This window comes from Balearica regulorum, chromosome 13 (assembly GCF_011004875.1).
Source record: "Balearica regulorum gibbericeps isolate bBalReg1 chromosome 13, bBalReg1.pri, whole genome shotgun sequence".
NCBI lineage: Eukaryota > Metazoa > Chordata > Aves > Gruiformes > Gruidae > Balearica > Balearica regulorum.
Genome location: NC_046196.1, coordinates 2,891,629 through 2,909,700, shown reverse-complemented (window position 1 = coordinate 2,909,700; position 18,072 = coordinate 2,891,629). Strand labels below are relative to the sequence as shown.

Below are 18,072 nucleotides of genomic sequence, written 5' to 3'. Positions count from 1 at the left end.
CCCCCCTCCCGGTCTGGGGGGGTTTACAGCAGCGAGCCCACCGGCCGGCACAGCCCACGGTGTCAATCCAGTCGGAATGGAGAGCGGCTCCACCGAGGTTTGCAGGATTGCAGGCTGCTCCCCGTTGGATGGGGCCGTGGGGTCTGTGCCGGCACTGTCCTCTGCGCTGCCCATGATCCCGCTCCAGCATCCCCTATAGCGTGAACCCCCCCCCGCTCCAGCATCAAAGCCACCCCCCCGGGGTGTCCCTGGCCATCCCTGAGCCCTGCCACCCCATCACCTGCCGGTGACGGAGAGCTGAGCAGGGAGGACCCAGCCTGCAGGATACGGCCCCCGCTTCCCCCCCCCCTTCCCCCGTGTCCAAGGAGAAACAGCCCCCGGTGGTTTCACCCCCCTCCTCCTTCCCTTGCAGGCTGTTTTTCTCCCCCTCTCCTCCTTCCATCAAGCAGCAAATATGCTTTCAGAGCAATAAGACGGCTGTTCAGCCTTTGGAACAAATGTTCTCTGCCAGGCTTCGAGCACAGGGGCGGAGGGGGGACTCACACTGATTTAATGACAGTGATTTAAGCAATTTGATCCATTTTTATGGCGCATTTACAGTTAGGGGAAAGGAAAGAAAAAAAAAAAAAAAGAGGAGAGAGAGAGAAACACAGGAGTGGAACGGAGACAGGAAAGGTTAGGGAACGCACCCCAGCAGGCGCTCGGAGGGGGAGAGAGGCTGCCGCAAGCTGTTCCCCTCTCCGCTCTGCCAAGGCGAGCCCTCGCCAGCCTCCTGCGCCCTGCTCCGAAATCTGGCTCGTGTCAGCGCCGGCTCCCCGGGGGGCTGCGGCTCACCGGAGAGGTGCTGCGAAGCCTGAGGGGCTGGGGAGACCCGAGGAAGGGCTGATCCTGCAGCGAAGGCTGGGGTGCAGGCACGCGCCATGGAAAAGCCACCAGCCCTTCTGCTGGATGCAGTCAGGGTCTGGTGGGGGGGGGGTCAGGTCACTGTATCCACTTGCAGAAGAGGCAAAAACCGAGCTCTGAGCACGCACAGCGCGGTAAAACGCCAGGTCCGGTGAGCCCTTCCCATCACTGCGCTGAGACCTGGCCTTCTCATTGCACGTGCTCCGCACAGCCTCAGCCCAGCCGCGTTCCCAGCTGCTCGCGGGGGGCCAGGAGCACTCCGCGTCTCCCAGCTGGCTTTCGACGCTTGCAGAAATGCCGGCCAGACGAGGGTCGTGCCGATGCATCCCGCCCTGTACGGCACCTCGTGTCCCGTGGGGCTCTCCGCAGGGAGGTGTTACCCCTGCAGAAACGCTGCTGACCCCGGGGAGCTGCCCCGTCCTGCTCCAGCACGGCCAGTCTTTCACCTCCGACTGGGACTGACCCCGATGAATTCAAGGATGCACCAGCTCGGACATCCCTGCCATTTGGCAGGGCCCTGGAGCAGGGCAATCGATGGGCAAGCGCCGCTCTGCCATCAGGAAGAGATCCTGGAGATGTCCGCGCTTGGCGTAACCACAGCCAGCTGGCAAGCCTGGCTCCTGTGGGAAAAGAAAGAAATCCCACGCAAAATCCTAAAGGTCCCCTCTGCTGCAGGTGGTGGCTTTGTGGGACCGGAACTGGCTGCAGCATCTCACCCTGCCCAAAACCTCGTTACCCAACGGCACGGCTTCCCCTAAACCTCATTTATGCTGCTCCTGGTTGTGCAAAGGTGGGTTTAAAACCTTGCAGGGATGCAAAGTTCCCCGGGGAGTTTGCCGGGGCTGCTTTGAAGTCATGTGCTGCTAATATGCAGGCAGTAAAGCTACAGGCTGCGGTTAAATAGGCCGTTCATTTTGCAGGCTTTCCCCGGTGCCTTTGGCCTGTCCCTGCCTGGCTGTGCCCACCCTCACGCTCGCCCACGGGAATCTGTCCTTGGGAGCACCTTGGTATCGGGTAAAACGCAGTTAGACCTTATCCCGCTCCCCAGGCTGGAGAGCAAACAGTGCCGCAGGAAAACTGACAGGAGCCATTAGCTGGGGGCAAGAAAAGTCCTTCCAAGAGAGTAAACCTAGCTTTAACATCAATAAACAGCGGGGAGCAGCCTCTGCCAAATCCCCTCTGTGACAAGCTGCGAACCGCATCCTCCCGCTGCGAGCAGAGCCAGGAGCTGCCCCAGTCCCACCAGCTTTGGGTGCCGGTGGTCCCTCATCACAGCTGCTGCATTGTGTGTGCAGAGCGAGGGCTGTCCCCAAATGCGGGTCTCAACTCCTAATAACTCCCCCCTGCCGCTCCAGCCTGCTGCAAGCACGGGGACAGGGATGCTGTGGGTCCCTTGCATCGCCGGAGCCGTCACCTCACCGAGATGCTGCACAGGCACCCGTCATTTATTCCTGATTTCTCCGGCTTGATGCACTTTGCGTCCCACGGGGATGAGATGCGGCAGCTGGGGGGTTCTGCAGGATGGGGAAAGGGGCACCCAGGGGCAGCGCAACAACGTGGGGGCTCCCAAACCGGGCTTTGGCAGCCCATGCCTCCCTGGGGAAAACAGGGAAGGAAAGGGCTGACGTAGAATCCATCCTCCTGCCCCATCAGTTGGTCCCACCGCCAGGAAAACACTTCCTGGAGGCCTGTTTTTTCTGCCTTCTTTTTTTTTTTTAAATAGTATTTTTCTTTAATATCAAGGCTCATCTGGAAGGTACAAACGCCCTGCAGGTCTGTAAGGGGTGGGCTTTGAATTCACCCCAGAAGGTTCTACTTCGAGTGCGGCGGGGGGCACTGACACCTCCATGGACCCAGGAGACACACAGGAAGGCAGTGAACCCCGCCTGGGCTCGGGAGGGCGGTGGGGGGGTGGCTCTTGTCTTTAAATGTCCCCAAGGAAGAGGGGGGGGAAAAAAAAAAATAGAGGGGAAAAAAATTCCAAGCAGCAAACAAAATAAATCTTCCTCTCCAAGCCAAAACAGAGAGAAAATAGCCAGGGACCTTGGCTGGGAAGCTGTTTATTATAGTCATGGGATTCGCTGCCAATTTCGGCAGTTGGACAATTTTCCTTTTTCAGCCCATAAATAGCCACCCCTTTGCTGGGCGGCCCCGAGCGCTGCAGGGTGGGCTGCTTTCCTCGACTTGGCGGCTGCTCCCGAAAACATCCCTGCTCTGACAAACACCCTGACCCGCCTGGAAACCCCCCCTCCCCGGCCAGCGAGAGGGTTTGGTTTGGCAAAGGGATGGAGCAGGAATCACCTGCAAAGCCGAGATCCGGCACGTGAGTGAAGCCCCAGCTTTGCCCAGGCGGCCGCAGGCTGCTGCGGGATGCTCTGCTGGGTGCAGCTGCCCTTTTTTCTTTTTTTTTTTTCTCCTTTTTTTTTTTTTTTTTTGTTTCGAGAGGATTAAAAAAAAAAAAAAAAAAACCCACCAAGAAAAGAAAGCAAGCGAGCTCAGGAGAGCACAAATGATAGGCACACCTGCCTGCGGCGTAAACCCGCGCCCCGCAGCTGCTCCCCCTTCGCCCCTGGCTCAAACCAGTTCCCCAGGAAAGGGGCAGCTGGTGCTCGGTGGGGTTTGGTCATCCCACGGGAATGGGGGAGGGTGACCCCAGGGCTGGGTGGCGATCGGTGGCCCCGGGGATTGCCCGGCTCCCTACGCATCTTTCTCCTCTTCCCATGAAGACGTAAGACAAAGCGGCTCTGGGAAAGGCAGGCTCCCTCCAGCACGCAGCCTTTTGTCTTTCAATTAAAAACAAACGAAAAATAATATACGAGAGGAACACGCCTGCTGCGGCCGCGCGGCTCCTTCACGCAGGCGGCTCCACAGGCTTTGCTCAGCGGAAAGGAATCCGCGGGCTGTGAAATCAAATCCACGTGGGATGCGAGAAAACGCTCCCACGGGGCCGTGCACCCCCCGAACCCCCCGGCCCCGCCGGGAAGAACACTCCTCCCTCGCACAGCCGGCAGCGGCAGAGCTCTAGCTCAGATAGCATCTCTCCACCAGCGGTTTGGCAGCCAGGTTTCTTCTCCCCGCTTCCCTCCATGCCTGCCGTTTCTCCATGCATCGTCAGTGTTGCCCCTCCAAGGGGTCCCTCAGCGATGGAACCCATCCTCTGCAGCCCCCGGGAGCCTTTGGGTGCCCAAAAGCCCCGAGCCCAAGAGCAGATGCTCCCGGCAATGTTTTACCTTCTGCACAATGCCAACGTCATCGTTACCTTCTGCAGGTGACAACGGCAGCCCGCACGAAGTCCTGGGCCACCAGGTTGATGAAGAGCAGGGTGCTGAAGAGGATCAAGGACAGCTCGATGCTGCAGAACAGCACCTGGCTGAAGTACACCTGGATGTCTGGAAGCACCAAGACCTCGCTGAGCATGGAGCACCACTCAACACCATCAGTGGGCTCACGCCTTGGCCCAAGGCTGCTGAGCCTCCTTGTAGGAGAGGACTGAGCCTCGCTGGCCATGCTCAAAGCCCAGGGGATGCTCAGTTCCCTCTCCCCAACCCAGAAACCCATCGGGAAATCGCATTGAAACTCCATGGCCAAGACATGCTTCAGAAAGACCTTCTCCTTCACCTCATCGCCCATATCTCTGCATACCTGGGACAGAGCCAGGGCTTGCTCCCACAGCCTCGCAGCCCCTGCAAGGCAAGGTCATCGCAGGCTTTTGGCCGGCGCCCTGGGAACCCGGTTCCCTGCTTTGCGGAGGAAAAATTAAATTTTCGTTCAAATTTTCACTTCGGCAGCAGAGATATCGGCTCAATTTCCACCTGCTGCTTTGGAGCCTTCACTTTGCATGGGAGAAGCGCACAGCTGAGAGTTTTCAATTATAAAGCACATACATATAAAGGCAGTAACAGCCAGGCGTATGGATTTTAAGCCAAAAAAAAAAATAAATAAAAAAACCCAACACAAAATGATGGGCACTCAGAAGGACACACTGCCCCAGGAGAGACCGTCTGCTGCTTGGCCGGGTGGAGCAGGGCCACCGGACCACATAGGACCACGAGGACCACGCATGTGCTTGGTGCAACTTCAATGTCAACAGCTTGCGATACGGAGCTCGGCTCTTCCCTCCCCCAAAATCAGCCCTGTAGGTCTGGATGGGGAGGTCCCAAGGCTGAACTCAAGGCCAGGCTTTAAGCTGGAAGCGGGGCAGGTTTGGACCCTTCCCTTGAAGGATGTCCACTCATGTGCACAGGTAGGATGTGTGGAGTGGGCCTGTGGTCCGCAGGCTATTGCTATATCCTCTTCCAGAGGGATAAAAAAAAGATTTAACCTCCCTTGGCTGGGAATTCCCACTCCAGGGTACAATTAGACTGGAAACTGCTCCAAGGTTCATCAGTGGACTTGGAAAAGTGGGTGGGAGAAGAGGGGAGCTCAGCACCGCTGGGCTTGAATGCAGCACCCAGCTAATGCCCCGGGAGGGATGCTTGCTTGCTCCAGAGCACCAAGAACAGCTCATCTTCACAGTTTAAGAGTAATTTCAACCTAGATCTATCAGGGATGGTTCTTCAAGATTCAACCAGGTCACTGGGTTGAACCCTCAAGGAGCAGAAGTCCACAAACAGCTGAATCCTTCCCCCACCAACCCCTTGTAGATGCCACCAAAACCCACCACCTGCGGGATGAGCAGCGTTAGCTCCCCAAATCACCCCAAGGACCATGAAAACGCAGCCTGGCCTTCTTCCCTCCGGCATCTCGGCGCTCAGCATCCTCACCGAGCCTGCTCTGCCCAGCACCACGGTGGGTTTCTTCCTGGTTTCTTCCTCCCATCCTCCCTCCTGTGCATCCCCAACCCATGGGCCAGGGCTCACCTGCACCAAATTTTCATCCAGCTTTCAGGCCAGAGCTCAGCACTGCATGCAAGCATAGCGTAGGAGCACGATGCTCAGGAGGCGGCAATTGCAAATGCAAGGAAAAACCTTTCCAGCTGGCCACAGGAGATATTTATTGAATAACCACAACTGCCGCAGCTCCCCACCACTCCAGGAGCAGCAGGACCACAAACTGCTGCAGCAGTGAGTTCATTCTCCGGCGAGTCCGGATTTGGCCCTACTCGCTGGCACTCAGGACGGTTCACCTGGCCTGCCAGAGGAAGATCTCCCATGGGGAAAAATGCCACGCTGGGTTCAATTTCCTCCATCCTCGAGCACCATGCCGGCCGTCGACGGAGCGCGAAGCTGAAGTTAATCTATCGGTCTTGGGACGAAGCACCGAACCGGCACTGATTTCCCAGAACTCCCCCAGGGCTGAGACTCGTCTCCAAGCAGTCATTAGCTCTGGCAGCCACGACATGACCTCGAGGAGAGGGTGCAATCCTGTTCTCCACGGGGCAATGGCTCCTGCACCTTTCTCCTGCAGGTCATTATAGGAGCGTGGCGTTAGTGCGCTGGGGGGTCTCCCAAAGCACCCGGGAGCCGATGGGAACATCCACCCACATCATTCAGGAATATTTGGCACCTGCGGTCCCAAAGCCGAGGGCACGGCATGGTGGCCGGCATTTTTCTCTCTACCCCCCATCCTAAATTCCCTGTCAGAGCCGCTGCTGACTTCAGCCAGCCAAAATTTCACCCCGCTGGGACCTGCTGAAGCGATAGATGCCAAGGGGGGTCCACGCACTCGGCTTCAGCAACCTGTAAAACGGGTCCCTCCTTTGGCTTCTCCCACTCCGCCGGGAAGACGGAGGCTGTCAGCTGGGTGATCGTGACATGAAGCAGGTCCCGAGCCTGAAATCAAAGGCAGCAGAGGTTTTGCCCATCACCGCGCGGGAGGGCAGCGCCACCGCGGTACCCAGCTGGAGCCGGGCGGGGGGCGATGCCGATGTGCTTCATAGTGGGGGCAGATTTCGGTCTGTCCTCTGCCTTTCCCCATCCCCTCCTGCTCCTGGGGAAGAGCTGGGGAGATGGGGGAGCTGGGGGGGCTTGGAGCCAGCTCACCCCGGGGCTGCAGCACAAAGAGCCTGGGCTCCTCTCCAACCGCTCCAGAGGGACAAAACCACCTCCTCCCGCGGGGTCCGACGCTCAGCCCCAGCCCTGCCTGCGACGATGGACCTCCCAGCACCTCATCGCAGACCAGGACACAGCACGTGCCATCCCCTGGGATTCCACACGTGAAGGAACCCCAAACATCCCCCCAGGCTGCCAGACCAGGGATCCCCTGGGGGGACGGGGACAGAGTTTGCAGCCTGGAGCTGCACAGAGCCGGATGAAACACACCCCGAGCCCAGACCCGTACCTTGAAATCAGTGAGCCAGTAAATCCCAGTTCACGGGACCACCACGAAGACGGCATTTGCCAGCACCCCTGCAAGGAGAGCCAGGAACTGGAGCAGGATCTGCGAAAGGGGAAACGCTGCTGGGAGAGGAGCAGAGGAGCCTTTGGGGACGGGTTAGTGAGACCATGCAGGAGGAGATGACGCTAACGACCCGCAGACTCCTCATGAGGCCGGCATCTTCCAACAGACCCAGACAAGGCGTGGGTCCTGCTCTCCAAACCCGACCCGTTTGGAAAGGGGGAACCACACGGCTGTGCCCCTCTCCCAAAGCCCGGCTCCTGGGGGGGGGGGGGGATCAGCCCCCCGCTTCCCGAGGGACCTGTGCAACAGCCTGCCCTTCCTCCTATACTGTATTTTAGGGCTGACCATCAGCATCTCTCAAAGGGATCCGATGCTCACCTCCTCTCTGGCCTTTCCCCAGCCCTTGCCGGTGGGGGGGGGAACTACCGGTGGGTGCCCCCCCGCCAAGGCCAGCTGCGCGGCACACCGAGGGGCCGCCGCCGGCCCGGCAGCAGCTGCCTTGGCCCGGGTTCAAGCACAGCGCTGGTTGAGAGCAGCTTGTTATTTCGGTCCTGCGCCGGGGTTATTTTTAGAAAGCGCTGAACGCCCCTTCTCCAAAATCGCTCCTGGAGGTATGACCTTGCGGTGCTGCAGCCGCTCGGTTCCCAGTCCCACTACCCTCGGGGACTGGAGCAGAGCATCACCCCCTCCTCATCTCCCCCAGCCCTGTGCAAAGCCCCAGCGACAGCAGTTTTATTGCACCGTGGTGGCAGGGAGAGGAGCGGGGGATGAGGTCTGAACTACATCTCAACCCCTGACGCCATCCAGGTTCGCTCCCGGTTTCAATTATCACCTGCTGGAGCAGCAGCTGCCGAGGGCTGGGGAACTCAAAGGCAAGTCAACAAGGTCTTGTTGTTTCAGCTGCTTGGGGGCACAGAGCACCATGCGCCTCCCCCCCCGCCCCCCCCAGCCTCGCTCGGCGCCGCAGGGATGATGCTGCAGCCCCCCTGCTCGCCCGCGTGCGTGCACGGCTGCCGTGCTTCGCATATCTCCCCCGTCCCGCTCTCCCAGGCAGGTAAACGTGGAGCTGCCAAGGGGGGGGAGCGGAATAAAAACCTTGTCAACAACAAGAGGGGGAAAAAAAAAAAAAGAGAGAGAGAGAAAGGGAAAAAAAAAAAAAAAAAGCCCCAACAACCCAGCCGCTGCACAGAGGTTATCCGGGGGACAGAGCAAATAATTGGCGAGGCGAACAATGCATTTTAATTAAACCTCTGCAGGAAACGAGGGGAGGGAATCAAGTTAATTGCACGGAGCGGGAGCAGGAGATTAAAAATGCTCTTCGTTCAGAAGATGGTGGCTCCCATCCGCCTTTGCCGAGCAAAACAAGGCCACCTGGGGCGGCGATGCTGGCGGGGCGGTCCCCTGGGGCTGCTGCCAGGCCCTGCCTGGGGACACAGAGCGCGCTGGCTGCTGCCGGGGCTCGGAGGCGGCGAGTGCCAGCGGGCTCTGGAGGGGCATCGCCCTGCTCCCCAGTGCCAGGGGGCTTGGGGGGCCCCGGTCCCCAAGGGATGGGGGCTGCTGTGGAGGGCCCAGGATGAGCCCGGCTGCGGGGAGCAGCTCCCAGGAAGTCCCCCCAGGGATGGGGGCATCTCCTGTGGCTGCAGGGAGCAGGACCGGGGGACATGTTCCACCACAGCCCGGTCCCTTCCCCGGGGCCCGGCTGCTTTGTGCCCTCTGCTCTCAGCCGAGAGCTCAGCCCAGGCTCTGCCCGGTGCTCTCCCCATGCCCCCGCCAAAACCTTCAGCCTTTACTTTTTCCTGCCCTGAATACTTGAGGTTTCAGACTGTTCAGAGACAGGCATTTCCCTCAACTATTCCCTTTTCTGATCTCGCACCTTTTGTTCCAGCCCTTGCCTTCACAGCAGCCTTACCCCCTCCTCCTGTCCCAGACACCGTGCAAGCAGAGCAGCCCCAGCTCAGCTGCTGGTAGCATGGCCGGGCTCCTCTTCCCACCCAAGAGAGGAAAAAAGCATCACAGGCTCCAGGATGCTGGAAAACTGGGGCAGAAGCCCCGACCGAGCACGCCACGCCTGGCACCGGTGCAGGGAAGCACCGCCAGCCCAGCAGCAGCCCCCCCCAAGGCACCCACCACCCCAGCGTCCAGGGCAGGAGGCATCAACCTCTGCTCCGAGGCAATTTATAAGCTATCGCGCTCTGCCCTGCATCCAGCCGCCTGCTAATTAGCACCAGCCCAGCCCTCCGCCTGCAATGAGAACAGCAATCAGCCCCGCTGTTCGCCTGCTAGGAACAATCTCCCTCCTTCCCTCCTCTGCATAAATTTCCCAGGCTGTGGTTTTTAGACTCTGATCCCACATAGCTTTATTCACAAGAGAAGTCCCACTGGGGGCAAGGAAATTACTCCAGCAAGCAAAATTACCCGTGCGCAGGATGCACGTACGGGGCACAACACAAGTGGTTTGGTTTTGGGTTTTTGGTTTTTGGTTTTTTTTTTTTTTTGCGCAGCATCAAAACCAAAATAAATCCACTGAGGGAGCTCAAAGGCAAGCCTTGCTCCTGACCACAGGTAAGAGCCGGACAAATTATAGCAATTAAAAAGAAGAAAGGGACATGTGGACTTTCATATCCACAAACCTCAGGACGTAATCGGCGGGGGGAAGAACAATTCACAGACACACGCACGCTGCAAAACCAAAGCACGTCGCAAAATACTTTCTGTCCTCAGAGGCACAAGCTGTCCCTCCAGGCAGGCAGTGCCACCAGCGCGAGCACAAGGCTGGGACAGCCTGTCCCTGCGGCAGCACCCGGGATGGCGCGGCCGCAGCGGGAGGACACAGGCAGTATTGTACCCGAAGCGAAGGTTTTCATGCCGGAGATTGAATTGCAGGTCTGCCCCCCCCCCCCGCCCCGAACCTCCCCGTGCACAAACGCTGCCCTGATGGGAAACGAGAGCTCGGCCGAGATCTTCCGCTTTTCCCCTGCAGCTGCAATCGGACGGGCAGAAAAACCACAGTGCTCTGCTTAAACGCTCGCTCTTGCTGCACGAACGAGCTTTCCACCCAAGCGACCGCGAGTAACTGGCCAGAAAAACGCTGTTGCTTTAGCACAGGCTTAAAATGCGTATTGGGAGAGGGGGGGAATTGCCCAATATTTTCACCTGAAACCTGAGTCAGAGCCAGGAGGTGAAACCCACCACACGGACAGCGAGGTGGCTGCAGCATGTCCGGGCTGTTTGTTCAGTAAGAGCATCCTGAGTGTAACTAAGGCTGGGAAACGACTGGATCAGAGCTCAGCATCCCCAAGAAACGGAGGGGAGGTGGGGCCCAAACCAGTGGGTGCAACCCAGGAGCACCCTCCCGGTCACCCCCCCCTTGCTGCTGCCTCTCCACCACCCATGAGGCTGCCCCAGCCCACCCTGGGGCGTTAATTGCACCCCCGGGTGCCAGGGCTGTGCAAGGATCCCCGGCTGGGAGCGGAGGCGTGGGCACGCTCGTCCCTGCGTGCCACGCTCCGGGGACGGGGACATTTGGCAGCTGTCTGCAGGGAAGGTGTCTGAAGTGCTGCTTGCTGCGGGAACATGAGTCAGAGCTCCCCAGTGCAAGAGCCTGACGTCTCCCTCCTGCTCATTTATTCAGCACGTCAAATATTTGCCCTGCGCAGTTGCACCAGACGCACGTTATTCAGGAGCTTCTTTTTTTTTTTTTTTTTTTTTTTCCCCTTTCTGCTGGCGGTGACAGCTTATAAAAAAACACCACAGTGCCATCTTGGGAAACTTGGCCTCCCAGCTAAGCATGTGCAAGCATCCTTTTCCTCCCCTGCTTTGGGGACCCGTTCCTCTCCAAGCATCCTCTCTGTGAGGACCAGCGAGCTCCTGCAGGGACCAGGAGGGGCCGGATCCTAAAATCCACGGGCAAAAGCAACCGCCCCACAGGGCTGCAATGGGGAAAGGTCATTTCAGACCCATTTCCAGCGCTGTCCGAGTGACAGCAGAGCCAGGAGCCTGCAGGCAGAGCCCTGCCTGTCCCTCCTGTCGAAGCACCCTGCCTGGAAGCGGCGCACGCAGCGGCCGGAGGAGAGGCCAGCCAAGGAAAACGGCTCCATTTTGCCTCCCTTCAGTGAGGAAGCAGCTTTGCTGGCTGCCAGCCCCACAGTAAACCCGTGGGGACCTCAATCTTTTCTTTTTTTTTTTTGGTGCCGCATCCCTGGATTTCTTGTTTGTAGGGCTTCTCGCGCCCTGAATGGCTGGTCCCCGAGGAGGAGGAGGAGGAGGAAGTGTTTATCTCTGATAAATAGCTAAAGGCTGGAGAAGGTGACCTTGTGCAGAGGTGACACAGGAGACCCCACGTCCCACCTGGCCCCCCAAGGTTTCTGTCCTGTGGTTGCAGCCAAAAATGTCCCATTTCATCGGGGAACTGCAGAAATGGCTCATAAAACCCACGCTCGGGGATGCAGCTGAGCGGATCGGCCACCCGCACGGTGCGCTGCTGGAGCAACACAGCGTGCTGCAGGGAAAAAACGCATGCCTCCACCCTATTTGTAAGAGGAAAAATCACCCTTCAGTCTGCGCTCACGTTCCCAGCTAGGACACACGCTCAGCTGCTTTGGGTCTTTGATTTTCCCAGGATCAGGGCTGGGATTTCTTGCTGGTGGGGGCTCCAGAGTCCACTCCCCCCCCGCCCCAGGCCAGCCTGCTCGGCCAGGCTCTGCGTGCATCCTGCTCCCCGGGACTTGTGGGGGGCCACAACACAACACGTGGACAAGCCCCAAGGCTGGAATAAACCTGCAAACAGCTTTTGCAGCACTGTCAGAAATAGCACCAGGAGCAGCAGTGCCGTAGCTGGTGCCCTGCTTTGCCCAGGAGGGCGTGCAACACCGATGCTCGGCAGCCGTCCTGTGTCATCCTCATCCTGTGGACCCACAAACGAGCCCCGGCAGGTCCCACACCCGCTGGGCTGATGCTTTGCATAGCAAATCCCCCGGTGCATTTGCTGCTCCAGCCTTGCTGCTGGCGAGGGGAGAGAGGGGAACTGCCTCGTGGGTTCGGCCCCCGTTAGCACTGCATCCTCCCCGCCAAGAAAGCATCCTCCAGCATCGTACTCAACCAGCTGCAGAGGGATCTGCTGGGGAGAAAAAGCGTGCTGGCAGGACAGGACTGGGATTTTCCAGCTTATCCAGACTGCACGTCCTGCTTTGCTTGCGGAGGGGTGAGTTAGGCTGAGCCCATGGCAAAGGCTGGTCGCAGCTGAGCAAAATGCCCTTTGGGGAACCAGCAGTGAAAATAAAAAAAACTAAAAAATCAGCGCTCGGGTGAAGGCCTGGTGAAAATAATTTGGGCAAGACACCACCACGTGCCTCCCTGGCCGGCCAAGGAGCTGCAGTGACCTTGCCCGAACACAGTGTGTCGGGTTGAAAGTGCAGAGCGAGAGGATGTGACTCACATCTGGGATGTGGCCGCAAAGGACAGATGTGTTTCATTACTGTGCAGGGCCCTATCTGCAGCTCTGCCCGTGCACACGGTGACTCAGCCTTGCCTTCGAGCCCTTCCGAAACGGGAGCCGTGGCACATCTCTTCCCAGCAGCGTCCCTGGGCTGCTGTACAACAGACTGGGGATGTTCACGCTCCTGCAAGGGAAAAAAATTAAAATAAGTCAAAGTCATGTTTCTCCATAGGAATCTTCCAATTTCAATTGTAAATCATTCAGAGGATGATAAAATCAAATGCTTTAGTGGTGGGATCTATGTCTCTAAGTTTAGAGACTTAAAAGCTAAACATCCCCCCCCATTCCAACGGAAGGACGCCTGGGTTTTCTTTGACACTTACCATAGGACAAGAGGAAACATCTCCTGGAGATACTCTGTGTCTGGAGGGAGGAATAAGGGGATTTCAACAGATCTCCTTCTTACAACCCCTAGGACATTCAGCAGTATTCAGTGGATAGAGCCCCAAAGCACTGAGGTAAGGCTGAGCCGCCCCATATTAGACAACAGAGAATCTAAAGAGGGGAGCACTGCAGCCAGCTGAGCACAGCACATTATTTCTGCGGGTCTCCTGCCAAACCCAGCCCCAGCCCCCAGCCCCCTCACCTTGGGCAGTGTCCTTTCCCCCCATACCACCCCCACAAGCAGCCTTTTTCACACCCACCTTTGCTATTTATCCTCCGCTGCCCGCACACCCTGCGGTGACACGTCCGGGTACCGAGGGACACCGCGGGGCGATGGCCGGGGTCCCCTGGCAGCAAATCAACTCCAGCTCTGCACAGAACTCTCCCCCCCTGCTTCACACCAGGGGTTTTTCCAATGGGAGAGCGGACGGGGCCACATCTGCCGGGAATTTTTTTCCCGGGCACGTCCTGGCTTTGACGGCACCACCGGCCGAATATTTCGCTTCAAATCCCGTGTGCGGTATCGGGCCAAGCGCTGCCTCACCCGGGGGCCAGAAAGCTGGGAGCCAGCAATGCAGTTCACTTGGCAGACACTTGATGGGGCTACGAAACCGATTACCGGCACAGCTGGCAGAAACGGGGGGGGGGGGGGGGGGGGCAAAACAACCTCTGCCAGATGTTTTGGGGTCCCGCTTTGCAGGTACCGGGCTGGCGTTGCGATAGCTGCCAGCACCCAGGCGGGATGCTGGCCCCGGTGCAGCAGGACCCACTACCTGGCAGCTTCGCTCTGGCCTTTGGTCGCATCCTGGACACGCTGCGGCCGGGCAAGGATTGCCAGCCCCCGGACAAAGCCGGAGGCTTTACCCCCAAAAGATTTTCAGTGATCTGTTTTGAGAAGCAATGGAAAGGGAGAGCGGGCAGCAGGCCCTTGCAAAGCACGGATTAAGTTTTACGCTGCTGTCGCAAGACCTCGCTCCCTCCCGCCACACCGCTGCCTAAACCCTGGCTCTTTGCAGGGTGCTGCGGTGGGCATCCGTGGGATTTTCCCATGTTTCACCCCGAAGCAAGGGGAGGATGGGGAGATGCAGTCCCAAAACAGAGCCCGAGCATGACGAGAGGTGCAGCCCCGCATTGCGGAGCCCGCTGCGGGCAAGGGCCAGCCCCGAGTTCCCCGAATGCTGCTGTCAAACTTTCTGGCGTGGCTCTAAATCCACCGGCCCTTGCCTGGCTCCAGCTGGCCAAGCAAGCTGGCAGCAGCGTGTGGATGAGAGCAGCTAACGAGAGTCAAAGCATCTCCTGCTCGAGGGAAAAAAAAAAAAAAGAAAAAAAAAAAAGAGTAAGAGACGGTCCCTGTAAATCACGAGCTAGTTACGGATGGAGAGGACTCCCTCCCTCTTGCTCCGCACACTGCGGCACGAATTATGGCCCCAACTTCGCTGTTGTTCAGTGATGAACATCTGAAAAGGCTGTGGCAGATGAGAAAAGGGATGATTTAACAGCCATAAATCCAGCCAGCTTAGAGGTGTTTTTACAGCCAAACCCATCTTGAATCCCCTCTGTTATGAATACTTATCACTCCCAGACACTACTACAATGGAAAGATTTTTAACAGCTTTAATAGAGATGCAATAAAACCCCCGGAGCCCAGCAAGCTAACGTCCTTTTTATCCCTCGGGGGAGGGAGAGGGGGCTGAGCGCCACTTGCTGCTCTCAGGCTGGCAGGATCGGAGCTGGAGCAGCCCCCGGGCTGTCCCCAAGCCCTGGGTCTCATGGCTGGGTGGCATCAGCCGGGGACTGAATCAGCTTGCCTGAAGCTGTTGCATGGAGGGTGTAATTAATACCCCGCAGGCGGGGATGGGGAGACAGGCAGCAGCCATGACGTACGTACGGCACCTTCCTCCTCCAGTGCTACTCTTCGCCAGGGTCTCCTCCTGCAGTCACCCAAATCACGGCTGGTCTAACCCACCTTTGGGGATTTAAAATGAGGGCGGTCTCAGCTCAGCCAAAGACCCTCCTGGGTAGGGTGCCATCCCTCAGCTGCCCCTCGCCTCGTTTAACGCACCTCGTTTCTCACACATTAAAGGCTAAACAAGCTCAGGACAGGGACACCAGACCTCCCAGCTCAGGGTTAAGTGGCCGAGGATCTCACTCCCTCTCGCTGTGCGTTGGTTCCCCTATAGCCTCTCTATACCGTTCTGTAAGCGTCCGCTGCACCCAGCCACCAAAAATCAGCGGCCGGGAGGTGCCACGGGTGCACCCACTGCAAAGGGCACCCGGCGCTGAGCAAACACCTAAAGAACAAGAACCTCCTTTCTTATACACACAAGCTTATCGGGCAAGGCGGTGATGAGTAATTCATCGGATGGAGGAAACAAAAGCGCTCCCAGGGCACGTGGCTTCTGGTTTTCCGTAGCTGCTCAGCCCACATCCAGGTAAAAACCCCGGGTAAGACATCCGAGCACGGGCTGCAGGGCTGACGGGTTTCCCTCCTGCAATGGTGAAGCTGGGAGTAATTAAAAAAAAAAAGGAAGGAACAGGGCAGCTCCTTCCGAAGAGAAACGTGGCCGTGAAACCCCGTTCCTGGGCCATCGAGAGAGATAAACCAGCGCTGCAGGGAATAAGCTCAGCTTGGACATACGGAGACCCGAGGGGACGTGGTCTGCGAAGCCTGGGTGGAGGATGACACTCCCAGCCCATTAATCTGAGGGAACATCTTTTTTTTTTTTTTTTTTTAATAAGATAATACTGAGTAATTGATTTTTAAATACAGTGAAATCAAATGTCCCGAGGCCAGAGCAGGATCCCAGCTCAGATCAGCGGTGACTGGCAGAGATTGAGCGCACAGGGGAAAAGAAAATAAAAATTAAATCTCCTTCGTGTGCCTAGCTGGCTCCGGGGCAAACATTAACGTTTCTTTAAAAGGTGCATCAATTTTTCCCTATTAAAAAAGTAGGTCATCAAAAGGGAGAAGCTGGTGGGGGCTGAGCTGGGGAAGGCACTGGGGACCATCGGGGCTGAGCGGGCAGCATGGAGAAGACCCATCTGATTAAAACACGGGACTGAGCAAGAAAGTAATTTTTAAGACAATTTATTCCAATCTCTCTCTCTCTCCCCACATCCTTCACGCAGTCCCAGTCGAGAAGGTTTTGTGGACATTTTTTATTTTAATACATATATTTTTTAGAAAAATACACATGCAAATAATATATATTTCACTGCTGAACTCTTTTTCATACTGGAAAAAAAAAATATTAAAAAAATAAAGAAACAAAGCAGGATTCGGGAAAGACCCAAATGCAAACAGACCCGGGCGTGCTACGGGGATGGGATGCTCCAGGATGCAGGTCGTGGCGCTGAGCTGCCCGATACCTGTGGTCCAGCACATCCTCTCCATCAGAAAGATGTTCATCGGGGCGAGGGGCTGCCGGAGGGGACTAACGTGCACTTTCGTGCACGTTAGTCCCCTCCGGCAGCCCCTCGCCCCGACAAAAAAAGAAAAATCTTCCTTCAGTAACTCTGCCCAGGTTTGGGAATGGCTAAGGGAAAGCCAGTGCTGGATGCGATCCTTCTACGAGACCCAGCGTGGAGCAGAGTCCCAAGCCCAGCATCAAGCCCAGCTTAGGTAAAAGCATCATTTTGATCCTAGGAAATGACACCAGAAACTAAGAGCTACATGGAAAAACTCCTGGGATGCTATTTATCCTATGGGATACAGCTGGCAGCGTGGGGAAAAAATGGAGGTGACGGTCCCTTGAAACCTGGATTTATGTTTCAGGACAATGTTTTTTGGGGTGACACCCCCTTGGCTGCATGGGGTTGGGGTTTCCTCTTGCTCGAGGAGCAGCTTTTCCCATCAGAGCAGGGATGCGCCCTGCGGAGGGGAGCAGCGATGGCCCCACGTCCCCAGCCTCTCTGCAAACGCCGTGCCAAGGTCTGCGGGGAAAAAAAAACCCCAGATCCCGGGTAGCTGCGGTCACTCAAGCGGAATAGGAGATGTACTTGAGACAGGGCTATTTCAGCTTCGATTGATGATCAGCTGCGGCGAAGGGGCCGGGGAAGGAGCGGGCAGCGAGGCGCAGCCCGGGGAAGGAGGGCGATTCATCTAATACCACGGCTGCCACGGGAAGCCAGGAGGCTTCGGGAAATGCCGCAAGCCCACGGCATCACCGACACAGAGATGCGGCAGGGAGCGGGCGCAGGGGGGATCTGCCTCGCTGCTGCTTTGCTACCTCCTCCCAAGCCACTTTCACGTGATGCTCCTCTGCCTCCTCTCCCAGCAATCCCACCCGAGGCCATGGCTTTTTTCCTGCTGATCCAGGCTAATGATACAGAGCAAACTGTGTTTTCTCTCTGCCCGGAGGTACCAAACCACACAGGCAGCGCAGGGAAGGTTTCCCAAGGGAAGGATTTCCCTCCAGCTCCCCAGGAGCCTTATACCAAGCAAGGCAGCAGCACTTTGCCAGCCCCATCTCTGCTCCCAGCGAGCCCCCGCACTGCCCGTGTCCCCGGCCGGCGGTGACATCCCTGGATACACCACACAGCCTGCTGCCAGACTGACCCAGAGCCCCTCATCCCATCCATCGCCATCCGCAGCAGCCAGCTCCTGCACTGCCAGGACAAACCCACGTGCTGCGAACACCCAGTGCCTCACTACGGAGCGAGACGGGTCAAACTGGAGGCAGAGTCGGCTGCTCTCCCCCTCCCCGGCAGCGGCTTCTGTCCGTGGCTGGATGCGGCCCCTGCCATCCCCTCCCGCATCCCTGGTCCGGCTCCAGCCTCCATTGTCATCGCCCAGCGGATGCCGGCGGGGAAAGGCAGCAGGAGACTCACAGCCTTGGATTCCTCTGGATTTACCGCCGTTCATGGCAGCCTCGGAAAGGCACTGAGCAGCAAAGATATTTGGCGACTCTGCACCCGCTGCCGTCGTGCCGGGAAACACCAAAGACCACAGG

General features: G+C 57.7%; 1 long non-coding RNA gene across 1 annotated transcript; it reads right to left on the bottom strand.

The window, feature by feature from the left end:
- Positions 1 to 5,812: 5,812 nt before the first annotated feature.
- LOC142603670 (uncharacterized) lies at positions 5,813 to 7,731 on the bottom strand. The gene is made up of 3 exons (XR_012837558.1): positions 7,621 to 7,731; positions 7,183 to 7,281; positions 5,813 to 6,674 (listed from the first exon to the last, which is right to left on the bottom strand). It is a non-coding gene; the product is annotated as an uncharacterized LOC142603670 (long non-coding RNA).
- Between the last annotated feature and the right edge of the window lie 10,341 nt (positions 7,732 to 18,072).